Genomic DNA, 25,805 nt, shown 5'->3' on the forward strand with positions numbered 1-25,805 from the left:
TTCCCTAGTTGTTAGTGGCATGGTGTCTATTCCATCTTTGACTAACAGGTAGTTTTGGCTTGCTTTATAATTAAAAATGTTGATATAGAAGACAAGTGCTCATTTGCCTGTTTGATTTCTCTCTGAGTCCTTTTCCTGTACAGTAGATAAACTTATTCATCTTGTCAACAATAATTAATGTGTGTTATATACTGAAGCATAAACAGCCTCTTCAGTGCAGATGTTGGATTCCTGAATAGGGTTATATTTTCCCTTTTTCCAAATACCAGCTAAATAGTGACGTTTCAGGCTATCAGACATGGTTTACAATTAAAACTTGGAAATTGCATCAGTCGACCGGCATATGGTCAACTTGCAGTTTCCAAGTGGGCAGAACATTGAACCCAAATCGATCGACTGCACTACACTGAACAGGTAGTGTCAGTTGAGCATTTGGGTTCGACATTGTGCAGGGTGATCACGGTCCAGTGAGGAACAGGGAATTAGCCCATTTCCTCACTGAAGTGGAATCTTGAAGTTGGTATATTTAATGTGCAGGGTGTGTATGTGGGGGGGGGGGCAATGCAAAACAGTAGAATTAACTAACTGTTGGCTATAAAGTCTAATGGTCCATTAATGTTCACAGCAGTTGGTGTATGACATCACCTCCTCCTATGTCTTAATACATTGAACCATGGATGTCGATGTATTCATTTTCAGAATTGTTTACTTTTTGGCATGATGAATTCCACATTTAGAGTCAACATTTTAAACGGTTAACCAGTGTGCTTTCAGCATGCCAATAGTAAACCATCAGACACCCTATTGTTCAATGAGAGAAGGAGAGGTAATCACCTTATATATGCATGGAAAGGAAGCAAACGGAGGAGGTTGAACTAAGCTATTATCTCAGCTAAACAGGATGTGCAGACTGCTGAAAACATCATAGTAAAGTCCATATTCTTGTATAGAGATGATGCTATTACATTTAACAAGGATGCTGAATGGATAATAGATGTAAAATAAAAGAAATCCCTGTATTGAACACATGGAGTGGAAGGAAGTCACTACCATTGAGATAAGGAAAAGATTAAGAAAGGCTTCCAACTTGGAACAATGGTCTAGATGCTGTACCTATCTTTGCAGTGAGATTTAGCCTTGAATAAAAAACTATTGAAAAGTGCACCATAAAATTATGTAGGCCTGGTTAACTGTAAGAAATACAATGATCCTACTTAAAAATGAACATTTTGCCTGATAAGAACATATAAGTTATAGACAAGAAATGATTCAGACATAAGGGTAGTAGACAACTCCCAGCTTTGTTCTCAAGACCATTTTATTTAGTATCCCAATGGAAGATAACAAAGAGGAACATCTTGGTCAATGCTATTGTAGCTGTTTTCTTTATTTTGTTTGTTTTTGACAATGAATGCCTCACTGGCTACAATCCCTTTGTATTTATTTATGTTTACTATTCTGACTGGATTTCTTACAAATTGAACAGATACAGATATTCTAATCAATGAAAAATATAATCTGTGTTTTTAAATATATGTACATGTCCATGTATGGCAATGATCAACCCTAACCTTGAATAGCTCACACCTGATCTTTACTGTTTGTCTGCAAGGCACTAAACATCTTACAAAAGAAGATGATGATGTTATTTTTTTTTTTTTACACTCAGCTCTGAAATGTATACTTACCCCTGAAATAGAATCTACAGATATTTAGGTAAAAAATTTAGTCATGAAAACAGAGGAGGAAGAAAATGAAAGAGCATTTTAGAGAGGCAAAGATAATATTCTCCTAAAAAAGGTGCACCAGGGAGATAGTGATATAAAAAAGTATTAGAATCTGAGTACGGCATGGAGAGATTAAAAAGAAATAAACAGCATTCACACTACCTTATTATAGAATTGTTAATGATTTACAATTCATGCATGATGGCGTCATGGTAAGATTTCCTCCATACAGCTCCAGGACTGGGATTCACATATGAATTCCTATCATTATCTTAGCGAAATGTTCATGTTTTTGATGTTAAGACCTGGTACATAAAACTATTTGTCTTATAGTTCATATATTTGGATTGTTTCTTGTCTTATGCTCTTACTTTACTGACATTTGTTTTAATTAATTAATTAATTAATTAATTAATTAATTAATTCCTCTAATTTGATTGTTTATTTGAATTTTAAATTGATGTGTGAAATCAACATTTACAGCAGAAAAACTATGAAGGTGAATGTAATGTAAAAGATCTAAAAGAGGAGACTGTGCATACATTTCTGAAACTATGCAAATGGTTAGCAGTAAAACATGATCAGAGGAGAGAAAACCTCAGTAAATAATATTTCAGAAGAGTGAAGCTAATACTGACAGCAGTCTTGATGTTTAGGAATAACACTCAAGCTGTAAATCAAACTGCTTTTGTTGCTGAAATAAACTGAACTGCACAAGTTTTGGGTCAGTGGAAAACTTCATAACTATCAAATGATAAATAAAAGAGACTGCAGAGATATATATAAAGATATATATATATATATATATATATATATATATATATATATAGACAAACACACACACACACACACACACATATATATATATATATATATATATATATATATATATATATATATATATATATGTATATTATAGATGTCATCCCTCTTTTGTTGGTCACGTCAGTTTTCTTGAAATCGATTATTTGCATGAACCTGCAATTTCAGGACTATATTCTTACCAACTGACATACTCTCATCCTCATATACTGAAAGTTGCAAGACATGATGACATCAAGTCTAAGGTAAGGTACTTGATGAGATTTGCAGGATGATTTCCAAAGAGACTACATCTAGAAATCAGCACTGAAGATGACAGAAATATGTGAGAAAAGCCAGAGCATACAGAGCATGACCATGAACACAGTAAAAGAAATTTAGAAAGCATTTAATTATAGTGGCAGCAGTGGCAAGTATGGAGACATCCTGGAGCAGCCATGCATTGATCATAATTTTATGTGAATTGTTAAAGAGGTATGAAAGCTCAAGAGATGAAAAGATAGTAATGGCTGTTCTAAATAGTGGACTACATATTTATTGATTCACAAAATGTATAAAAATATGGGAGACACAGACAAATGTAGACTGTACAGTACAAAACTAAAAAATATTTATACATCCTTTTGTGGGGGTGTTTCTATCACAGTGACTGTGTAGTTAAAGACACAATAATTTGACAAAGCTGTTATTAAAGTAGTTGAGAAGTACTAAACATAATAATGATAAAGAACTGCAGAGCCTGGAAAGATCACGTGGTACCAATTATTAAAAAAATTAATCAGCAAAGCGAGAGATAATAGATAAAAACAACAAATGTAGCATTCATTTTTAAATAGCTATACCCAGTAACTATGATATGCCATGTACTGAAAGATATACAATTAGAAAATGTCAAAATACAAGCAGAAACTGCAGCAATACATAGCATGGATGGTCAGAGATATCCAGTAGTGGTGGGAATAACTAGGCTAACAAAAATTAATCCGCAGGCATAGTAAATGTCTTACCAACTCTAAACAAACCTTAAGGAAATTAACATTTCTGGGTTCATTGCAGATGCTATGAAGAACACTTTTGGCAAATATCATTAATAGATAGAATTCTGATTTCAAGTAATTTAATTATGCAGTGATTTTTGAATGATATCTGTTCCTCTTAAAGCATTTAATAAAACAAAATATTAAGACCAAGAAAGAAAAAAAAATGTCGCATTTTCCATGGATAATTCCAGATCAGAACAGTTTCTTTGCTGTTTCAAATTCTTGGAAATGGTTTTATTTATAATTAATAAATCATGATGGGAAGGAAGGAATGAACACAGATAACAAGGGTAATAGGAGAGAAAAGATGAATGCAACGGGGCTTATAGTATAAATGTACATCTCATTCCATCCAACAGAGCTCTGGACATTTGCATTCTAACTTCCAATGGCTGCACTGAGACACTTTTGAAAGACAAGTTGTGTCTCACATTTCAAACAAATGTTCGTATCTCTCAAACAAAAAGGTTTATTAAAATAAGTGTAAATGGCAGAATGTTCAGCATAAACTAATTTTTGTGAAGGTGATATTCATAAGATTCTCAGTTCATTGGTTCATAAGTGATTCCCAGGCTAATGGCACAAGAGCCTTTACAAGCCTTGCCAATAATACCCCAGGATATGACAATATTGTATCTTAATCCCCCTGTTATGGGATGGGGTAGTATCAGGGCAGTGGGTCTTTTGGTGTTGGAGCCCTGAGTCATTTTACTGACTGCCTCTGTCCATAAGGGACATGGACAGTACTCCAGGAATGAATTTATGGTTCCCCATCCATTTATCCAAATTCTTTCTGAAGAGAGTGCTGGACAAGCTTTGTTTTATAAAGATGGGAAGTTTATTCAGTGGATGAGATAGCCTTTGGGATATGAATCTGTCACTCCAGCAAGTTCTGTTAGATACACAAGTAAGGTTTAGGTCCATAGAGCACGTAACTCTTTATAACTTTCCTTGTGGATATGTAAGGTTTTTTATCAGGACTGGATCAAAGAATGCCTTGTAGGTCAGGCATATGTCCTCTCAATAGATGACATGAGACAGAGTAAAGGGATAGCGCCTTAAGTTGGTCAACATAAGAAATGTGTCTTACACTTTGTATTTTTTTTAGTGAGAAAACTCTGGTTCCACTCCATTTGGAGAAAGTGCCTGGTTAGGTACATGCAGAAGGGAGCATTGTACTCAATTATGGGCATGATGAGGGATGATTACAATGGCACTATAACGTCCTTTGGTCTGGATGCCATGGTTTTACTTATAAGCTGAGCCACACAGAAAGATTTCCTCACTACAATAGATCAGTAGATACCTGGTAGTCAAAGTTTTGTTTACTCTCTATCTGTGTTCCTCAGTCCCATGTCAAATGGGTCTCCTTTAAGGGGTGTGCTATCAATATGATAATTTGCAGGGATATATGATATACTGAAGGGTACGCTTACACATGTGTTAGTAGTTCGTCTTGGACATGGTTTTGGCACCAGTCATTTGTCAATTTTAGGGCTGTTTGTAGGATGTCAACATCATTTGGGGATTCAGTGATTGCTCACAACTTACAGTTGTCATTAAACCTGGTGAGCCAGAGGACCCCAGCATTGGCCTTCACTTCAGAGAAGTATATAACAAACAGGAGGCATCCCAGCACTGAGCTCTGTGGGACACTGCTAGTAATAGGCTTCTTATCAGAAGTGGATTAATCTGTCTGGACAACATGTGTCCTTTTAGTGAGCCAGGTGGCAACCCTTCTGATGATATAGGGGTTTTTGCCTATCTCAGTAAATTTATCTATGATCCCCGAATGGGTGAATGTGCAGAAAGCTTTGGCCAGATCTACCCTCATCCACAGCCCTGGTGACTTTCTTGAAGAAGTCTACCAGACTGAATAGACAAGTCCACCTTTTGACAAAGCCAAATTGGTTCTGGTCCAGTGTTTGAAAAGTTCCTATGACATTATCGATCAGATTCATAATAATTCTCTCCATGGGCTTGCAAATAAGACTCTCGATATTATGGGTCTGTAGTTCCCTGTTTCAGTTGATGCCCCCCCTTATGCAATGCAATGACTGTTGCAGTTCTCCATTCTTCTGGGACAAAGCCCATCCAAAGGCTGTGGATAAAGAGGGTTTCTAGTGGCCCTGTTTTAAACTATTTAAGAAGCATCCTGTAATGTTGTCAGTACCTGTGGAGGCTGTGTTTTTGGATTTGGCAAAAACAGTAAGGACCTGTTCCCTCATAATGATCAGTAGTGGGATGGTTGTGGGTATTTCTTTGGGTGTGTTAGGAGGTGATGGGGGGAAGAAGTTTGAACTGAACTTGTCAGCCAGCAGGATTGCCATAGTTTCAGGCTGGGTATAAGTGTTGCTGTTCATAATTAACTTGGCACATTGCTGAACATTTGCCCTGAAGATACTAATATAATCAAAAAAAATCCTATGGTTATCTTTCACATGGCAGGCTATCTTTACCTTCTACCTTGCTTTGGCAGATTTGACCAACTCTCTAATTTCTTTGTTTAGACTGGTGATTGTCTTTTTTTACTGTTTTGTGTGTTCCTTCTTGGCTTTGGAGAGGATTTTTTTCCTTTTATATATTAACCTATTTATGCTAGGGGTCCATTAAAGTGGTTTACTTTTGCCAGTAACCATAGGTTTGACGCAGACAAGTACTGCCTACTGTATGCAGCCTTGAATGAGGTTGCATAGTTCTTTTGTGTACAACACAGAGTATGCCTTAATTTTATCCATGTTTAGAGGGTCTTAGAAGTTTAATAAGCTGTTACTTAGTCTGAGGTAATTCATCTTAGCAAACTTCTAAACAGCTTTGGATTTTGATGGTGTAAGGGGGTTCTAGGTTAGTTTTAATACTAATGGAGATCATTTTGTGTTCAGAGGTTAACAGGGAGGAGTTAATACATGGGAATGAGCAGTATCCTCTCCATGTTCATGAGTACCAGGTCTAGGATATTTATACCTCTAGTTCTGGAGTTAAATAGTTGCTCCAGAATGTTTGTGTTGTTGAAGTCCAAACACCTCTGTGTAAGTGAATTATGAGTTGTATAAGTCACACAGTTTATGGAGTATGGTGTTAGGCTGAATGTTAAGAGATTACAGTAGATTTAGGTAGGAAGTGTGGTTTTCCAAACTCATGTTAGGTGATCTGGAACTAGCAAGGATATGACAGGGGTTCACACGTATGGTTAGTTGGGCTTGGAGCAGCTCAAGTGAGTCATGTTGTTGGACCAGTCTAGCAGTGTACTTGTCCTTTATGAACACTGAGACACCTCCTCCCTTTGTTTTATCCTGACCTAAGGCAGGATCAAAATGTATGAAAGGCAAGCCATGGTTCTGAACCATGTTTCTGTGACTGCACATATGTCTGCATTTTGTCAGGGTAAGGAGTGTTTCCAGGGTGTGCAGTTTTTTGTACACTTCTAGTGTTGAGCAGCAGTACTTCTAGGTACTTATGAGTGATTTATGTTAGGGACAAGAAAGCTTATGGTGAGAATTCTGACTACCCCGCACCCCCACATTTCAGCAATGGGGAAATAAATTTAGGAACAGACAGCCAGTTTCAGAAAATGTCCAAATTCTTAATCCACCTCAGAATTATACCACATTATAATGTAGAGAAAAGTGTTGACATTGATGATGAGGCTGATTTTTAGGGGAAGAGAATCCCCCTCCCCAAGACATGCAGAGCTTCTCTGGAACAGACAACAGGGACAGAATCAGTTTGTCTCAGTTACTCAGGACCTACAAATGGGGTGAGAGAGGAGGAAAGGAACGAGATACTGGAACTGAATGGTAGCAATTTGTATGAATACTGAAGGTGACTTTAAAATATACAATTTTTTTCCAGATATTCACATTGATGAAGTTCGTTGTGACCTTTTTGCTAAAGGATTAACTTTTATACCATCTAAAAAAGTTAGCATAGTAAATTTGCTCGTTGATTTTAAATTGTTTATTAGAAAATTAAATTAAAATTATTTTCCAGAATGTTAACATGGTGACAAGACCACTACACATATCCAGTACTTTAAACCCCCCAACCACCAACCCCCAACCATGCTACATTAGAATTGTTTTACAAGATTTGTAAGCTTGCCTTGAGAAATGAGAATAATCATAATGTTTCTATATTTTGAGGAGGGAAAGGCAATTAATGGATTTGATCTCAAATAACACACTGGTTTGATTTATGAAATGAGATAAAGGAGGTGGTTTAGTGGTAATGAATCGTATGGATTATATATCCAAAATTAAAGAAATTTTATCCACCAAATCAAATGAAAAGCTCACTCAATGAGTTGAATGGAGAATATAGGCATGTTAGGGGAACACTAGAAAATTTGTTGCTAGATGGCAGTATTAAAATTACTGAATACAATTATTTATTGGTCTTCCATCTGATCACCCCAACCATGTTTGGCCTCCCGAAGTTGCATAAGAGTATATACAACCTCCAATACACCACAATGTAGATGCCAAGGGGTCTATTACATACCACTTGGCTAAATATATTGATGTGAAATTGAATAAAATTGAGTCCAGTGAACCAACAATCTGTAAAGATTTGTGGGATTTTTTAATAAAATTAAATTATATTGAATTCAGTGAGGAATACATCTTTATTACAATAGATGTAAAGGATTTATATTCTGTAATTCTGCACAATATAGGGGTGCAATGTTTCTGTGATTTTTTGATTGAGAAGAGTTTTTTACAAGACGAAGTTAATTTACTTGAGCATTTTTTAGAAATTATTTTAAACAATAATTTTATTGCGTTTGAGAAGAAGTATTACCAGCAAAAAGAAGGAGTAGCCATTTGCTCAGCTTGTGATGGTGTTTATGCTAATATTATCATGCTGCAGTTGGAAAAGACATATCTTATTAATTCAGAATTTTATCAATACTGCGAGTTTTATACCAGATTTTTAGATGAATAGTTTGTTCTATGGAGAGCCCATAAAATGTTAATTGCAAATGTTTTAGAGTGTTTAAATAGAACTACGGAGGTTTTAAAAAATGTGTTCTTGTTTGAATAAGCACAAAATTTATTTTTTAGACATCCACCTAAGTAAGGATTTTGTAAAGGGCAGTTTTGTAACAATTTTTTTAAAAAGGACACATTCAAGCAGCTTTTTACATTTTTCCAATACTCACCCACTACATCAGAAGAAAACTGTCATAAAAGGTCAATTTGTGATGGCAGCTAGGATGGTCTCTATATCCAATTTATTTTTAGATGACTGTGAGACCTTAAAAAGCATGTTTCAGAAGCAAGGTTATTCATACAACTTCATATATGCCATTATATTGGAAGTTGTAAATAAAAGGGAGAGAGGTTATTTTAAACACCTGTTTAGAGGACAGATTGAATTTTAAAACAGGGTGCACAGAACAATTGATGCACATGATAGGGTGGATGAAGATTTATTGCCTACAACCTTAGAACATAATATGCAGGCAAGTAATGAATTTACATGGTACAGATAGACTGTCTACCACCTTAGAACATAGTATGTAGGCAAGTAATGAATTTACATGCTCATTTAAAACTACTTTTGGTACAAACAGTAAACAAGTAAAATGCATCTTGTAAAAACACTGGCAAATACTGCAGCAAGACAAAGAAATAAGAGATTTAGTGTGTCAAGGACTGGCCATTGTATATAGGAGGGGAATGAATTTGAAGGACATACTAGAAAGGACACCACACTTTAAATCTATACAATTTATGAAAAAGTGTGAGTGTTGTAACTATTATTCTTTCATTCTTGAAATTGAGGAGGTTTTGATTAATGGTTTTAAATTCAAACCAAAAGACAGATTTTATTGTACCTCTGAAAAAGTAGTGTGCTTTGGTCAGTGCCGAGCATGTGTATGTTTCTATATAGGTAAGACAGAGAGGAAGTTAAAAAAATATATTTATGAACATTTGAGAGCTATAAGATTAAAAGATGAAACCAATGCTTTATCAAGGCACTGCCTGGAGTATACAGAACATTCTTTCAAGTTTTTTGTACTGGATGTAGTGAAGATAGGAGATAGGGGTCGAACATGGACTATCATTTTGAAGAGAATGGAATTAGCCTGGCAGTTATGCCTAAGGGCTAACTATTGGCCAGGTTTGAATGACTACTTTTCTATATCTAGTATTTTAAGAGTAAAAACACAAGAAAGCTAGTTTTAACATTTTAAACATTTATCTGTATTCACACTTTTAAAATGTTTACTATTGTTTCTTTATTATAGTGTTACTTATGCTATTTATGATGTTTTTTTAAAAGATTTTTATATGAAATTTATGTATCATTTATTTGATCTGTCATGTTCTGTATTGTTTATTTGGTATAGCGATGAGCATATTTGCCTTTCAAGCAGTTGACCTGGGTTTATTCCTAATCAATGCAATATTTTTAACTCATGCTTTTTAAAATCCCAGGAATGTTGAACCCATGAATTATGCATTATTTTATTTGTATTGCACTACTGATTGTGTGTAACAAAGGATATGTGTGTCTTCTGTTACACATTTAAACTTTATTCATGTTAGTTTGGTTTGCCTGATGAAGTCTCATTAAGTCATGAGAAGAAAGCACTTACAATATTTTATCTGAATGTTTCTCTAATAAAAGTTGTTTTTGCATCTGGATTTAGTTCATTCAGAACAGTTTTGTACATTTTCATGGAATTCTAAAATTGCTAACTCACAACAGTCCTCGCTACAGTTTGCTGTTTTTGATTTTTGTTATGATGGAGGGTTTAACATCTTGGTACAGCCAAAAAAAAGTCACTGTGGGGATAGATAAAGGTTTTGCAAGTATCTGGAAGTCAACTGGTAACAACTGCAAACCATCTCTGGCAACACATCGTGTTTTGTCAATCATGTATCTCCAGGCTGACAGATATTGAATTCCCTTGTTGCGACTTCTGCTACATCTCACATGGTAAGCAAGGTCTTTAAACTATATTGTATACTTTGCAGTAAATGTAGTAATTACTAATGTTGTAATTTTTTTTTAAACTTCTTACAAAATTTCAGTAGCCATTTAAGTTACACATATATACTGTCAGCAACATTTTGCTTTGCCAGCTAAGAGGTACTTGTCTTGCCCATCATGCAAGCTTTAAGATTAATTTTTTCAATTTATTATATGTATCATGGTGTTTAATTATTCATGTAAATATGAACTGGTGATATCAGACACCTAGTAGCATCAGTAGTCTATAACTAGAGAAACTCCTGCAGGCATCACTAGACTTTAAAGACATATATGCAATGAAAAAGGATTGTTACAATGAAGGCAATGGCAGAAACTTTGTCAGAGAACTGGTCTACTCAGTGCACCATTTACTCTCCAATGTTTCACTTGCTTTCTTACTAAGATATTATAAAATGGAAAATACATTAACCTATAATGTCTGAAGTCTGTGGAGACACTTGCCAGAATGTTAAAAAGCTGACTGCTGCTCAGAAAAAGTGATAAATCTTATAGTGCGTAAGAGTCAGGGAGCCTTTAGGAGAAAAAGTCATATTTGTTATTACAAAATCTCACTTACCAGGTAGTTTGCAAGGATGCTTGCCCTGACAGAAAACATGAAGAAATTGCAGAGCATAGATAAAAATTACACATCTCAAAACTTATGGTACACTAGGTAGAACCCCAATGCCTTCAAACTGAATGTTTGTGATGTAGCCTTAATGTGATAGAATCTCATATGTAATTGCTGGTGGCCCCTGATTTTTGAGAGAGAAGGTTACATTATACCTAGTAAATCGAGGGAATTAATTTTTAAGACTGGATTGCATACATTGTGCCTTCATATCAAATGTGGATTCTTGTCAGTTTCTTTATCATGAAATATCTGCATGAAAATACTTAGAGTCATCCAATATGCAGACGACTCCACTATCATCTGCACTGCTAGTTCTTCACCCAAACTCCTGAAACTTACCCAGTCAGCTCTTAGCTCCACCGAAATATGGATGGCTAACAACCACCTTGCCTTAAACCCTAAGAAAACCAAATTAATGCTATTTACCCCTAAGAAGTCCACTACCATTAACAAAGACTCTTTTACTGTTCTCTCCCAAGATAGCACTGCCATCGAAGTAGTCAAACGTACTAAACTCCTAGGGGTCACTATAGATCAACACTTAACCTTCGACTTGCGCATAAATAGCAATATTAAAAGAAAACATACCAGAAACTAAGTATGCTATACTGCCACAAAACTTTCCTAAATTACTCTTCAAAACTATCCACTGCCTCTTCCTTCTTGCTCCCATCACTCTTCTGTGGGGGTCCTCTCTTCACCAACATACAGACCAGTCTTAAATCCAAACTGGACTCATGCTACAATAAAATTGCCAAGTTCATCACAAATAGACAGCACTCCTCACACCACTGCTCGTCTCTGTGACCACTAAACTGGCTAGAACTACCTCATCATCTTACATACATACAACTAACAACAGCCCACAAACTAATATTCAAGCCATCTACCTGTCCTTCCTTTTCTTCTCTATTTGCCTTATACCACCCTAACAGACCACTCCGCTCTGAAAATCAAATGCTTTTACAAGTAGAAAAACCTAACTTTTCAGCTGGTCAAATGCTCCGCTCCATTTCAACTGCTAGACTATGAAACTGCCTCCCTCCTCAGTTCAGATCCACTAGTAATGCCTCCCTCTTCAAAGAATCTTTGAGATATCATCTCTCCTGCAAATGGCTTTGCTCTTGTGCTACCTCTGCAGAAGCTATAACCTGAATTCATCTTTCTCCTTCCATTCCATTCCTTAAGTAGAAAGGTAGTGTTTGACTGTGCTAAAACAAAATACTGTGATACTTCCTGTTGTAGTATCCTACTCTGTTACTGCTTATTGTTCAAATGGGTGCATTGTTTTTTTTTAATTATTGTTCTTAATGTTTTCTATTATATGTATGTATTATTCATTGTGGAGCTTTTCTTCCTGGGCCCCCACTGAAAAAGGGTACCACTGACCTAGTGGACCTTCCCGGTACACAAATGTAAATAAATAAATAAATAAACAAATTATTGGGCTTTATCCTAAATTTGTGTGTCTGACCTGAAATTAGCAGACAACCAGAGGAGTCACATATCTTCTGCACCTGGCACAAGCTATTCCTGTGTCCTGGACTTAAATATAGTCATTGACACTTTATTTGACCTTGAGCTCTGATAATCTGTCCTACCTTTTAGGTAACATCACTTCTAAAAACCAAAAAGCAGCCCCATAGGCAGCAATGCATTTTGTGTCTATTCACAAGATCCTGAAGTAATGCATTATTTGTCTGATTTGCTGTCCTTATATGTAACTTCTGCCTGGCAGTGCATAAGCTTATGTTTTAACATATTTTAGTTCTTAAATGACCTACAGTCCTTCTTCACAAAACAATGAAGTTTTAAACTCAGTTTGGGAGAAAATAATTTAGAAATCAAAGATTCTTACAAGTGAAGTACACCTGAACTGTAAGACATATTTGTAGAAAACAGTTAAGTACTCTGTATGTAGCACAACTGTTCTCAAGCACAAAACATGCTGATTCTTTGTAGCTATCCATATTAGACCAAATCAAGCTGGCAACAAGGGGAGGACAAAATCAGACATGATGGTAAATCATTTTGCTTGAAGAAGTAATACAAACTCATGCAGTTAGAGTTTATTTTATGATTAGATGCTGTAATTAATGTGAAATAGGTGAAAAGAGGGCCTACATTATTCAACTGGGTGGTATATAGGTGCACACACTAAATCCACAAGGCATACCTCAAACTTCATAATAGCTATGGTGCCCTCAGGCTTGGAGAATCAATAAAAAGTAGGTTGTACTGCTATTGCTGGCTGTTCATGGACTACATGGTCTGTAACTCTAATGGCTTTTAAAGTTCAAATAACTCTGGTAGGGTTATGATGTACAGACTCCATGTAGAAATTTTAGGGTTAGGGAATAATGCTTGGTATTAGAGTCTGGAAGTGAATGGAAACTACCACCTCAAGATTAGGAAAACAGTTAGCATTAAATCAGGTTTCCATAACAAATTCTGGGTCAACATACTACAGCAGGTCACATATCTTATTGCAGGTTTGTTTCTAATAGACCAGGCATTATATTGCAGTACTGTAGCTAAAGCAAAAAGACTAGTGGTCCTACCACCATGTCACAGGTTGACATAGTGGTTCAAATGTATAGAGAACACAACTGTATCATACCTATCATGCCGTGTTTTACACCACTGATACAGAAAATTGTTAAGGACCTGAATACTCACAATGAGTATCACCTCAAAGCTTTTCAAAAACATAAGCCCTCCTGTAAGCACCAGTATTGCTCTACAAAGTTACAGAAAATAAAATAAAAAAGTCTTAAGGCAAACAACTGATCATAACTGTAACTAAAGATAAAACTCATATTTCAACAAAATGGGATAATACCTTACAAAATCTTTTTTTTAATAAGAGTAAAGAAAAAAATGTGTTCCAAGCTGATGCAACAGCAACTAAAACTCAACAATTATGACAGGTATAATGCTGTAATATTCCTCATAATAGTTATAGAAATATATCAAATGCACTACTGCAACTAATATCACTAGTAATGAATAACTCCAAAATCCAAGCTTCAACACCAAAAAACGTCCAAAACAGGGCTAAACTAAAATAGTTACAGGAACTGACAGTAATTGCAGCAGGGGTTACAAGAATACAATTTGTTTAATTAATTTGCAGAATACAAGCTGCACACTATTTAGATATTATCCCCTAGATCGAGCATGTGCTTAACACATTTGTACATGTATAACAACAAACAGTATAAACAGCAGTAAAGAACAAAGTGAAATTATATCATGCTCCCAGCAACAGGAAAACTACCACAGGAATCACATCCCATCAATCTATGTATGAAAAAATGGACACTCCTGTAGAACAAAGCTGGCGCAGTTACAGCTGTGGTAATCCATTCCAATAAAAGACATCATGCAACCAGGCAGATAAATCACACACCCTCGCAGCAAAAATTGACAAAACACAAAAACAGAATAATGAAAATGTTCCATGAATGCATTCTAAGTCAAAATAGTGGAGTGTCAATCCACAAATAAATCAAAGCCACAAATCCAGTGAAACAGCAGTAACGAGTGTTTTATTAAGACTAACCAGTGCAGTGATCAACTCAGATTCAAGAGGTACAAATTGGCCACATTTGTAAACCAACCACAAAAGAAACAGAACTAGTATAAGATTTCTGATCTTAGTTTGCTTTGAAGACACAATACTACTTGACAGCAGACAGGAAGGTTGACATTTTTGACAGAAAAACAGAAGAGAATAAGAAAAAAGTTTCATGTGAAGATCGTCAGTTTATAGCAGAAAATATAACAAATACTCAAACCATTTAGAATGCATACTGTTAACATCCAACAATAAAATGCATGCATATTAATTGAAGAAAAATAGATATTTAGAAGAAAAATATTTCATTCAAATGCTTTTTGTAAATGTTACTCATAATAAGAATAAAGTGAAAAAACATTGAATTAGAGTTGAAAGAAAAATAAAGGATACCTCATATCAAGGGCAAAAGCATAACAAGTGCACATTCATCTGTGAATTGATGGTAATTCCGTATATTGCAAAATGTCTTCTAAAGATTAGGATCAAGGGAAGAAGTACACGGACAATTTGTAAATTGTACAGCCTTGGAATGTAACAAATCAATATGATGGATCTTGGGAAAAGATGACAATCAGTATTATGGGTTGCTATGAAACATTGCAAATATTTACAGGCATTGAAAACATCCAAGTACAATGTAAATCTGCTTAGGGACCAGTTCCAAAAGACTTGGTATCAGAAAGCAAGTTTCTTGGCATTTGCCCGCAGTGTAAGCCTGGTCTACAGCAAAGTAGGTCACTTACACTGAGAGTAGTCTGAATGGAGAGATGATAAAATTAACAAGAAAAGAGGAGTTGTATTATTGTAACTGACTTCATCCTCAAGTTTTGGTGAGTACCTTCATGAGCTGGATCTTGATTTTACAAAATCCTGCCAAGATGACACTGATATATAGATTGTATTTTATATAGCATATATCATGGGCAGAAGTAGCTTAAAAAAGAAAAGACAGCTGGGTGCACAAATTACAGGATAAAAAGTGCCTGATACTGAGTATGTGCACTAGTGCCTAAACTGTGAAAAATAACAGTGTAGAATCCTGAAGACAGGAAAACATTCATACATTGGTGTTAGGACAGGCTCAGTGGGAGGATAGTCCCCCATTCATTGTACAAAGAAGTAGCAGTTTACAAAAAACACAAAAATGGAGAGGCCAAAAAAGAGCAATAAAAATAATAGAATGGACTGTTGAGTATAAGAAAGAAATTATATATTGTTACTATTAGGCAAGAAGCCTTGAATTTCCAGATAGAAGATTTTCACAATGATTAACAGAGAACTTGGGGGAAAGAAAAATACTTGCACAAGACAAAGTATCAAAAGCTTCAAATTCAAATTTGTGTTCATTAATACAACAGATCCATGAAAAACATTATATAGACCAAGAAAACTTGGGCCATTTGAAAAAAGAAGCAAACTGAGGAAGTGCAAAAAAATATATAACAAAACCAAGAGATTTTTGAAAGGTATAAAAAAGAAATATAGTCATGGGGAAGAAAGATCAGTTATCGTGCAATATTTGTGCAAAGGAGAAAGGCAATTTAATCAATACAAAAATAGCAGCTCCAAAGATATTTGAAGAGAAATACCAGTAAAAGCACCTGGCTATGGAAAATTTCACCATACAAAAAATTAGATCACAAAAGGGGAGCAAAGAACAGAATATTTGTAAAGTAGAAGTTAGATAAATAGAAGTTGAAGTTATGGAATATCTGCGAAGTGAAGTATTTACTACAAAAGGTCAAACACAAGTTATGTCACAGCGTGATGAAACAATGAGTCCCAAAAGTAAGGACAAACAGGTGGACTGGGAGACATCTGAAGAAGAAATATGGATATGGATATGGGAAAGAAAAACAGATTTAATGTGGTGCAATGTTTGTATAAAGATGCAATATGTAAAGAGAAACAGGCAAAGTTACAGATATGGGAAATTTCACAATGCAAAAATTAAGAAACAAAGGGGGAAAGTTGAAAAGAGGATTAGTGATGGAGAAGTTAAAGAAACAGAAATTGAAGTTATGGATTAACTTGAAGTGAGGATTTAGTGTAGACAATCCAACGGGTGGTGATTTCACGGCATGATGGAACAATGAGTCCCACATTAAGGAGAAACACCTGGAACAGGAAGCATCTGATCACTTGCAAGATGAAGATACTCTGGAACCTTCAGAAGGAGACCAGTACAAAAGTCAACTTAAGTTGCACAGAGAAGGAAGGAGTAGGAAACAGTGCAACTCTGATACAATCAAGCTTGTGGAGTGATAGGCCAGTGAGTTCACATATGAAAGAACAATGGATGATGCAGGTTGCAGCTGAAGAGAATATGTCACAAGAAGATTTTCTGGAACTTTCTGTAGAATGCCCATAGGAAATGGAGAACAAAGAATGTGACCTCAGTTTAGATGAAAATGATCTATGGGAAGAGTTGCTTGATTGACTAGAGATGGATAGACATACTAAGACTGATGGAAGAAATGGATTACAGAAAGTCAATAAGACACAGTAATCAAAAGTATTAGCAGAAATTCATGTGATGTAACAGAAGCAAACAAGCTAAATTACTGTGCAGCTAAATTAAAACAGGTAAAGACCAGAAAAATACAGGGTAATAAGGGAAAGGAATGGAAGAAATCAAATGCCATCATGGAAATATCAGATATAGAAAACTATTAACCAATTAAGTGTTACTGTTGGAAGAGTATAGATGTGGGAACAGATCAACAAAAATGCTCAGAAAGATACATATGATAAAAGCAATGGATTGTATTAGAACAGATTAGGATCTACTATACAACATTGCAAATAATAAAGTTAAGTTGTCACATAGGAAGAAAAAACTTAGGAGATTCACAGATAAATATAAAAGAAAAGTGCAAAATAAACAATTCATTGATGATCCAAAAACATTTTGTATAGACAACTGGGCAACAAAACAAAAGCAATAGAAACACCAACAAAAAAGAAGAAATAAACACATTTTGGAGAAATATCTATGAATACCCTGTGAAACATAACAAAGATGCAGAATGGATTGAAACAGTAAAAAGTGCATACATACAGCAATATGAAATGGGATGAAGTAACAGCCAGAAAACATTAAAACAAAATTAAGAAAAGCTCCTAAATAGAGCCTCCTTCGTCCAGATACAGTACTTAACTTCTGACTAAAAGTATTAACATCTTTACCCAAAGATTTAGCCCTGAGTAAGAACTACTTATATGTGCACTCCATATGGGCACCGACCTGGGTAACTGGGTAAACTTTTGGTGCCTGGTACTATTGACTTGTTTAAGGGTATGGGAGACTTTTTAGGAGAGATGAAAGTAAAATTGCAGAGGAAAGAAAAGAAGAAATAACTGGAGAATAAAGTGAAATCTTGGGACTCCTGCAGATTAGAATCACTGCTAGAAGTACTAATTGCCCCAGGCATGAACACTGTAAAGATGGAATATAATACTTGAAGGAAAAATTCTTCAGTTTTAACTTATGTTCACTAGCCCCTGATGACAAATATATACTGTCCAGTTTTATTTTTAGCATATATTCCATTCTATTTATTGAGTACCCAGCATGTTTATGAGTAGGAGAGGTGTTTCTGCTTTTCAACATCACTAGTTTTTGCTTGGTGCTGTGATCAAGTCACACTGTATCATATCCTGCACAGTGTATGACATCATTACATATTAATTGCAACTGTTGAGTTAGTACAAATAAGTAAAGACATTATTTGAATGTATTATTTTTGAATGTTTACAGGAAAGTTGTTTATTACAGCTATCATGCAATTTTGAGTTTTTTTTATTATTTTTAACAGAGCTGTGTATAGTTCGTGAAGTTATCAATTCTATTGTTTTATGTTATTTTATTGTTCAAATATACATTTTTGATTAAATCTTACTGCTTTTTGTGGTTTGATCTCAAAAGGAAACTGTGTGTGTGTGTGTGTGTGTGTGTGTGTGTGTGTGTGTGTGTGTGTGTGTGTGTGTGTGTGTGTGTGTGTGTGTATGTTTGGTGCCTTGATGTGTGCTTCCAAGGGCTGGTGAAGTCAAAGGTTTGGTGCTGATAAAATCGGTATCAATGATTGCAATGGGCAGAGGAATGTTTATATTCTATGTCTCTCTCTCTCTCTCTCTCTCTGTCTCTCTCTCTCCCTCTCTGTACATGCATACCTTGGAGGATGCTAGACATCCTTTACTTCTGGGGAAGTAAGACATCTGAACTCACTAAATAATGATAAATTATCTTATGCAAATGCAACTGTGTTCACCAGTAATTGATGAAAGACATATCAAGACTTAAGTCATCATGCATTCCATCAGGTGAACATTAAGGGCTACAAGGCAGACTTTCAGTTTTAGTGGAGCAAAGCTAAAACATAAGGAGATAGTATCATAGAAAGACAACCTCTTCCATCAGTACTGATATGAAAGATGAATATATAATCCAGTATAGCCAGAACAATCAGCATTCAAATATTTCAAGTATGGAATAAGAATTATCTTCATTAATGCAATCTTATCTTTCATTTTAAGAAAGCAGTATACAACTTTACTACGTCTGATTTGGTTTCAGTAATTCAGACTGCAAATAGGAAATCCTAAGTGCTACATCACAGTCTAGTGTTGCATTTCACAGGAGACATTTCACTGCAGTTCAAATCCAAAGCATGCATGTAATGTAAAAAAAAAAAGCACTATAAACCTGTGTAACTGCAGGAAATTATATGTAACGCTAGGATACCAAGGAAGACCACAACACTGACAGCCATGCTTCACATCTCTGAAGAAGGTAATGTGAATAGCCCTCATAAGCGAAAAGGTGAGAAATGTTTTCTCCAGGCACATTTCAAAAAAAAAAGAAAAGAAAAAAGGAAGTTGGGAGTCAATATTTTTTTGTTGATGAAGTTATATATAGCTTCCAATTGGTTGAACCTTTACAGACATCATGGCAAAATTTCAAGATAGTAGCCACCAAACATATTCTAGCATAAATTTCTAATCTAATTAGATAAGAAAAAAATGTAAATAATACAAAAAATATGGGAACAAATCTTTAACATTGTATTAGCTTAAAGTTCCATTCCACTAATTATTGTTAAAAATATTGCAGGTGCTTTTCTACGTAGATACATGGCTATTTCAGTGTCAGATATTGTAAATAAAATTGTTCAAGAATAATCACAGATAAGGACAGATCTCCAGTTTAGAATGAGAAAGAACTGATAAGAAGGCTGATAATTGGTATTTTGTATATCTAAGCATTAATATGTAGTGACATATAAAAAATCTATATCAACGAATCCTACTCAACCAAATGTTTGATGGACTGGGATGCCCTTATCCATGAATGGCTGTTATCGATTCTACTTGCATAAAAGAGTAATATTGTAATAGTTTATGAGAAGTGTGCAGTTATAAAAGGTGTGAATATAATAGTGCAAAAGTGGAATGAAAGCATCTGTAAATGGGCTGGTTGTATACAATCTGCATTTTGAGCTTCTATTTCTCTAAAAAAAACATTTTTTAACATCTATGGAAATAAACAGATAATCACCAATTCTTTTAACTCTTTCTTAGCTTGGTTATTGAAATTAGTAGGGATTAATGGAGTCATATAAAACATCACATTTGACAAGATCTGTAGTTTCTTCAGACAAATTTTGCAGTGTGTCTGGGCAAGCCAAACAAAAGTATACATGTATAGTAAGAGAATTAAATTCCACATAATTTAGAGATGCAGTACCTATCATCTATATATCATAGAGAAGATATTCACACCTTCCAGAATATTGTTTCATGTATAAACTATGATTAAGACTTGTAGATCTCAGATAGTGGGTATAAATGTTCTATTGCAGGTCCTAAAGAAAGAAATCTGTTAAACAAAATCACATAAGCTGGTTGGGTGTGGGCTACCTGTATTTAAAATAGATGAAATTAATTAACTAATCAGGAGAAAACAGATTTCTGGCTTCAGAAGTTTTCTGTTGTATATTAGAGTCAAATAAAGATGTTAACTCCAATGTAGTGTAATGTGACATTTAAAAATTATTATATGGTAGTTTGTGACAACAGTCAATAATGACTGTATCCATTTGGGCATCTATTAAGTATCCATAAAGCATGCAACTCACACCTTTTTAAGTACAACCGTTTATACATGTCATATATCTACACATATATATATATATATATATATATATATATAGGTACACACACACCAGACACACACACACACACACACACACACACACACACACACACACACACACACACACACACACACACACACACACACACACACACACACACATACATACTTCACATGACTGAAAACTCAAAATACTGAATTTCATTTGACTGAGACCACAATATCTAATTTTCAAAATACTGAAAACTCATTTGACTGGATCTTGTTATACTGAAAGCTTGCAATGCTGAATTTCAAAATAATGGTGATGGTTTGAATGTAAAGGAGTTGCTGTTAATGTTTGTTTTGGGTGGATTTGTGGTGATGGGGAAACTTTGAAGATCAGATAAGGAGGTTATGGTTTCAGTGAAAATATTTGTTGAGTTGTGGAGCTATGTTTTCTGTGGTGTTATTGGTTGAAGGGGAGAGTGTGGAAGATTTTCCTGGAAGCAGAATGTTGTTAATGGCTGCCCATAACTTTTGAAGGTTTTTTGGTACTTCATTTGTATATTCTAGAAGAAGTTAATGTTATCTTGTTTAACTATTTTTTAGCTTTATTCTGGAGTTCTAAGTAACACTGCTTAGTTGTTTGGGACCTGGTAGAGTGCCAGGAGTTCTAGGCTGTGCCTCTCATTATTAATAGTGACCTGGTTTCTTTAGTTTGGCAAGGAACACCCTTTGATATGGTTTTAATGGCTCTAAGAGGAGTGAATATGTCCAGCATATCTAAAAATGTACTGTTAAAGAACTGAACTGCTTCATCTAAGGGAAGTAGCTTTAGGGGTGCCCAGTTACAGTTTGCAATGCTGAAATTGGAAGTCTTAAAATGTTTATGCTTTGTATCAGATGGTAAGCTAATTGTTTGTTATGATGAAACCAACGTCTAAGTAGAAAAGTCAGTTGATGATCATTCAGGCTGTCAGGGAGGCAGCCAGACTGAAAGGAGTGGATGGGTCTGTTTATTAGTACCCAGTCAAGGGCTGGTTCCTTTTTGGCTGCCTTATCTACTGTTGTTGGGGATGGGATGATTTGAATAAATCCATATAGGATTGTAAAATTAGCGGAGCATTGAGAGGTGCAGGTAATCCAATCAATGTCACCCATAATGATAGTTTTATTTGGTACTCAGTTGGAGGTCCAATGTAATATGTTTTCAAGGGTTGTTATATTGTTTCCTGGAGGGATATAGCATCCAGTTATGTTAATGAGTTTTTTGGAGTTTACTACAAGTTTGGAGAATAATATTTCTGTGCTATCTAATTTGGGAACACTCAGATCTTAACTTTCAGGTTGTTTTTTAAGAGAGTTGTAACCCTGCCTCCTTTTTTGGTTACTCTGTCTTTGCATAGGATATTATATCCTGGAGGAAGAATCTCATTGTCACTATTGCTTGGTTTTAACCAAATTTCAGTTAATACTGCAATATCAGGTGAGTACAGTGACAGATTGGCCACTGGGGATGCACAAGCCAGTGCATTTCTTTGTGCAGGTCCCAAGCCCAGATAAATGGGGAGGGTTTTGTCAGGAAGGGCATCTGGCGTAAAATTTTGCCAAATCATACATGCTGAAAACAGTACAGATATACATACCGGATCAGTCGAGGCCCGGGTTAACAATGACCACCACCAGTACTGTTGGCCAACAGGGTGCTGGTGGATATTGGGCTACTGTTGGCCAAAGGAGGAGAAGAGGGGGAAGGCATTGCTGAAGGCAGGTAAAGGCTAGGACTGTGATAGTGAGAGTTGGAACTTTGAATGTTGGCAGTATGACTGGTATAGGGAGAGAGCTATCTGATATGATGGAATGAAGGAAGGTTGGTATATTGTGCGTGCAAGAGGCCAGATGGAAGGGGAGCAAGGCTCGGTGTATCGGAGGTGGTTTCAAATTGTTTTATCATGGTGTGGATGGGAGGAGAAATGGCGTAGGCATTATCCTGAAGGAACAGTATGCTAAGAGTGTTTTGAAGGTGAAAAGAGTGTTGGCTAGAGTGATGTTTATGAAGCTGGAAATTGTTAATGGATATGCTCCACAAGTTGGGTGTGCGATGGATGAGAAAGAAACATTTTTGAGTGAGTTGGATGAAGTGGTGATAACTGTACCTAAGGGTGAGAGACTGGTGATTGGAGCAGATTTCAGTGGGCATGTTGGTGAAGGGAACAGAGGGGATGAGGAAGTGATGGGTAGATATGGTGTTAAGCAAAGGAATGCAGAAGGTCAGATGGTAGTGGATTTTGCGAAAAGGATGGACATGGCTGTGATGAATACGAATTTTATCTAGAGGGAGGATCATAGAGTGACATACAAGAGTGGAGGAAGATGCACACAGGTGGATTATATCTTATGTAGAAGGGCCAGTCTGAAGGAGATTGGAGACTGTAAAGTGGTGGCAGTGGAAAGTGTAGTTAGGCAGCATAGGATGGTGGTTTGTAGGATGACATTAGTGATCAAGAAGAGGGGGATGAGTGTGAGGACAGCACCAAGGATAAAATGGTGGAAATTGTAAAAGGGTAATTGTGAGGCGATGTTCAGGGAAGAGTTGAGGCAGGCACTGGGTGGCAGTGAAGAGTTACTGAATAGCTGGGTAACTACAGCAGAGCTAGTAAAAGACATGGCTAGAAAGGTGCTTGGTGTGACATCTGGAAAGAGGAAGGAGGACAAGGAGACATGGTAGTGGAATGAAGTAGTACAGGAGAGTATACAGAGAAAGAGGTTGGAGAAGAAGAAGTAGGATTGTCAGAGAGATGAAGAAAGTAGACAACAGTATAAGGAGATGAGGTGCATGGCAAAGAGAGAGGTGACAAAGGCTAAGGATAAGGCGTATTAAGAGTTGTATAAAAGGTTGGACACTAAGGAGGGAGAAAAGGACCTGTACCGATTGGCTAGACAGAGGGACTGAGTTAGTAAATATGTGCAGCAGGTAAGGGTGATAAAGGATAATGAGGGAAACATACAAGCGAGGAGAGTGTGGTGAGCAGATGGAAAGAGTACTTTGAGGGGCTGATGAATGAAGAGAATGAGAGGGAGAGAAGGTTGGATGATGTGTGGATAGTGAATCATGAAGTGCACTGGATTTGCAAGGAGAAAGTAAGGATAGCTATGAAGAGGATGAAGAATGGAAAGGCTGTTGGCCCAGATGACATACCTGTGGAAGCATGGAGGTGTTTAGCTGAAATGGCAGTGGAGTTTTTAACTAGATTGTTTAATGAAATCTTGGAAAGTGAGAGGATGCCTGAGGGATGGAGAAACAGTGTTTTGGTACCGATTTTTAAGAATAAGGGTGATGTGCAGAGCTGTAGTAACTACAGAGGGATTAAACTGATCAGTCACAGCATGAAGTTGTGGGAAAGAGTAGTGGAAGCTAGGTTAAGAAGGGAGGTGATGATTAGTGATCATCAGTATGGTTTCATGCCAGGAAAGAGCACTACAGATGCAATGTTTGCTCTGAGAGTGTGGATGGAGAAGTACAGAGAAGGTCAGAAGGAGTTGCATTGTGTTTTTGCAGACTTAGAGAAAGCATATGACAGGGTGCCTAGAGAGGAGTTGTGGTATTGTATGAGGAAGTCGGGAGTGTCAGAGAAGTATGTAAATGTGGTACATGATATGTACGAGGGTAGTGTGACAGCGGTGAGGTCTGCTGTTGGAGTGACAGATGCGTTTAAGGCAGAGGTGTGATTACATCAAGGATCAGCTCTGAGCCCTTTCTTATTTGCAATGGTGATGGACAGGTTGACAGATGAGATTAGACAGGAGTCCCCATGGACTATGATGTTTGCAAATGACATTGTGATCTGCAGTGAGAGTAGGGAACAGGTGGAGGAGACCCTGGAGAGGTGGAGATATACTCTAGAGAGTAAGACAGAATATATGTGTGTGAATGAGAGGGAGGATAGAGGAATGATGAGGATTCAGGGAGTAGAGGTGGCGAAGGTGGATGAGTTTAAATACTTGGGATCAACAGTTCAGAGTAATGGTGAGTGTGGAAGAGATGTGAAGAAGAGACTACAGGCAGGATGGAGTGGGTGAAGAAGAGTGTCAGGAGTGACTTGTGACAGATGAGTACCAGTAAGAGTGAAAGGAAAGGTCTACAAGAGGGTAGTGAGACCAGCTATGTTGTATGGGTTGGAGACAGTGGCATTGACAAAAAGGCAGGAGTCAGAGCTTAACGTGGCAGAGTTGAAGATGTTAAGATTTGCACTGGGTGTGGTGAGGATGGACAGGATTAGGAATAAGTATATTAGAGGGTCGGCCCAGGTTGGAAGGTTTGGAGACAAAGCCAGAGAGGCAAGATTATGTTGGTTTGTACATGTGCTGAGGAGGGATGCAGAGTATATTGGGAAAAAGATGCTAAGGATGAAGCTTCCAGGTAACAGGAAAAGAGGAAGGCCTAAGATAAGGTTTATGGATGTGGTGAGAGTGGACACGCAGGTGGATGGTGTGACAGAGCAAGATGCAGAGGACAGGAAGAAATGGAAATAGTTGATCTGCTGTGGCGACCCCTAACAGGAGCAGCTGAAAGAAGAAGAAGAAGAAGACAATGACAGATTGGCATGCATATTGTGGACCTTATTTAGTATGCATCTAACATTAATGTTATGAATTAGGAGGTTGAAGTTATTATGATGGGTTAAAAAGTTAGTAAAAGGTGATAGAGGAGAAGGGGTGGAAGTTTGTTGATGTACTAAATTGGGTACTGGGTTGGGTCCTGGTTTGGGGTGAATGTCCCTGGAGCATTGCAATTGAATATTAATGGTAGCAAAAGCCTTTGGAGCTTGAATATAAGTTTTGTGTACTTGAGAGAAACATGGGCTTTTGGATTCAGTGG

Source organism: Protopterus annectens, chromosome 8.part1 (assembly GCF_019279795.1).
Source record: "Protopterus annectens isolate FY-2018-M chromosome 8.part1, PAN1.0, whole genome shotgun sequence".
NCBI classification, from domain to species: domain Eukaryota; kingdom Metazoa; phylum Chordata; order Ceratodontiformes; family Protopteridae; genus Protopterus; species Protopterus annectens.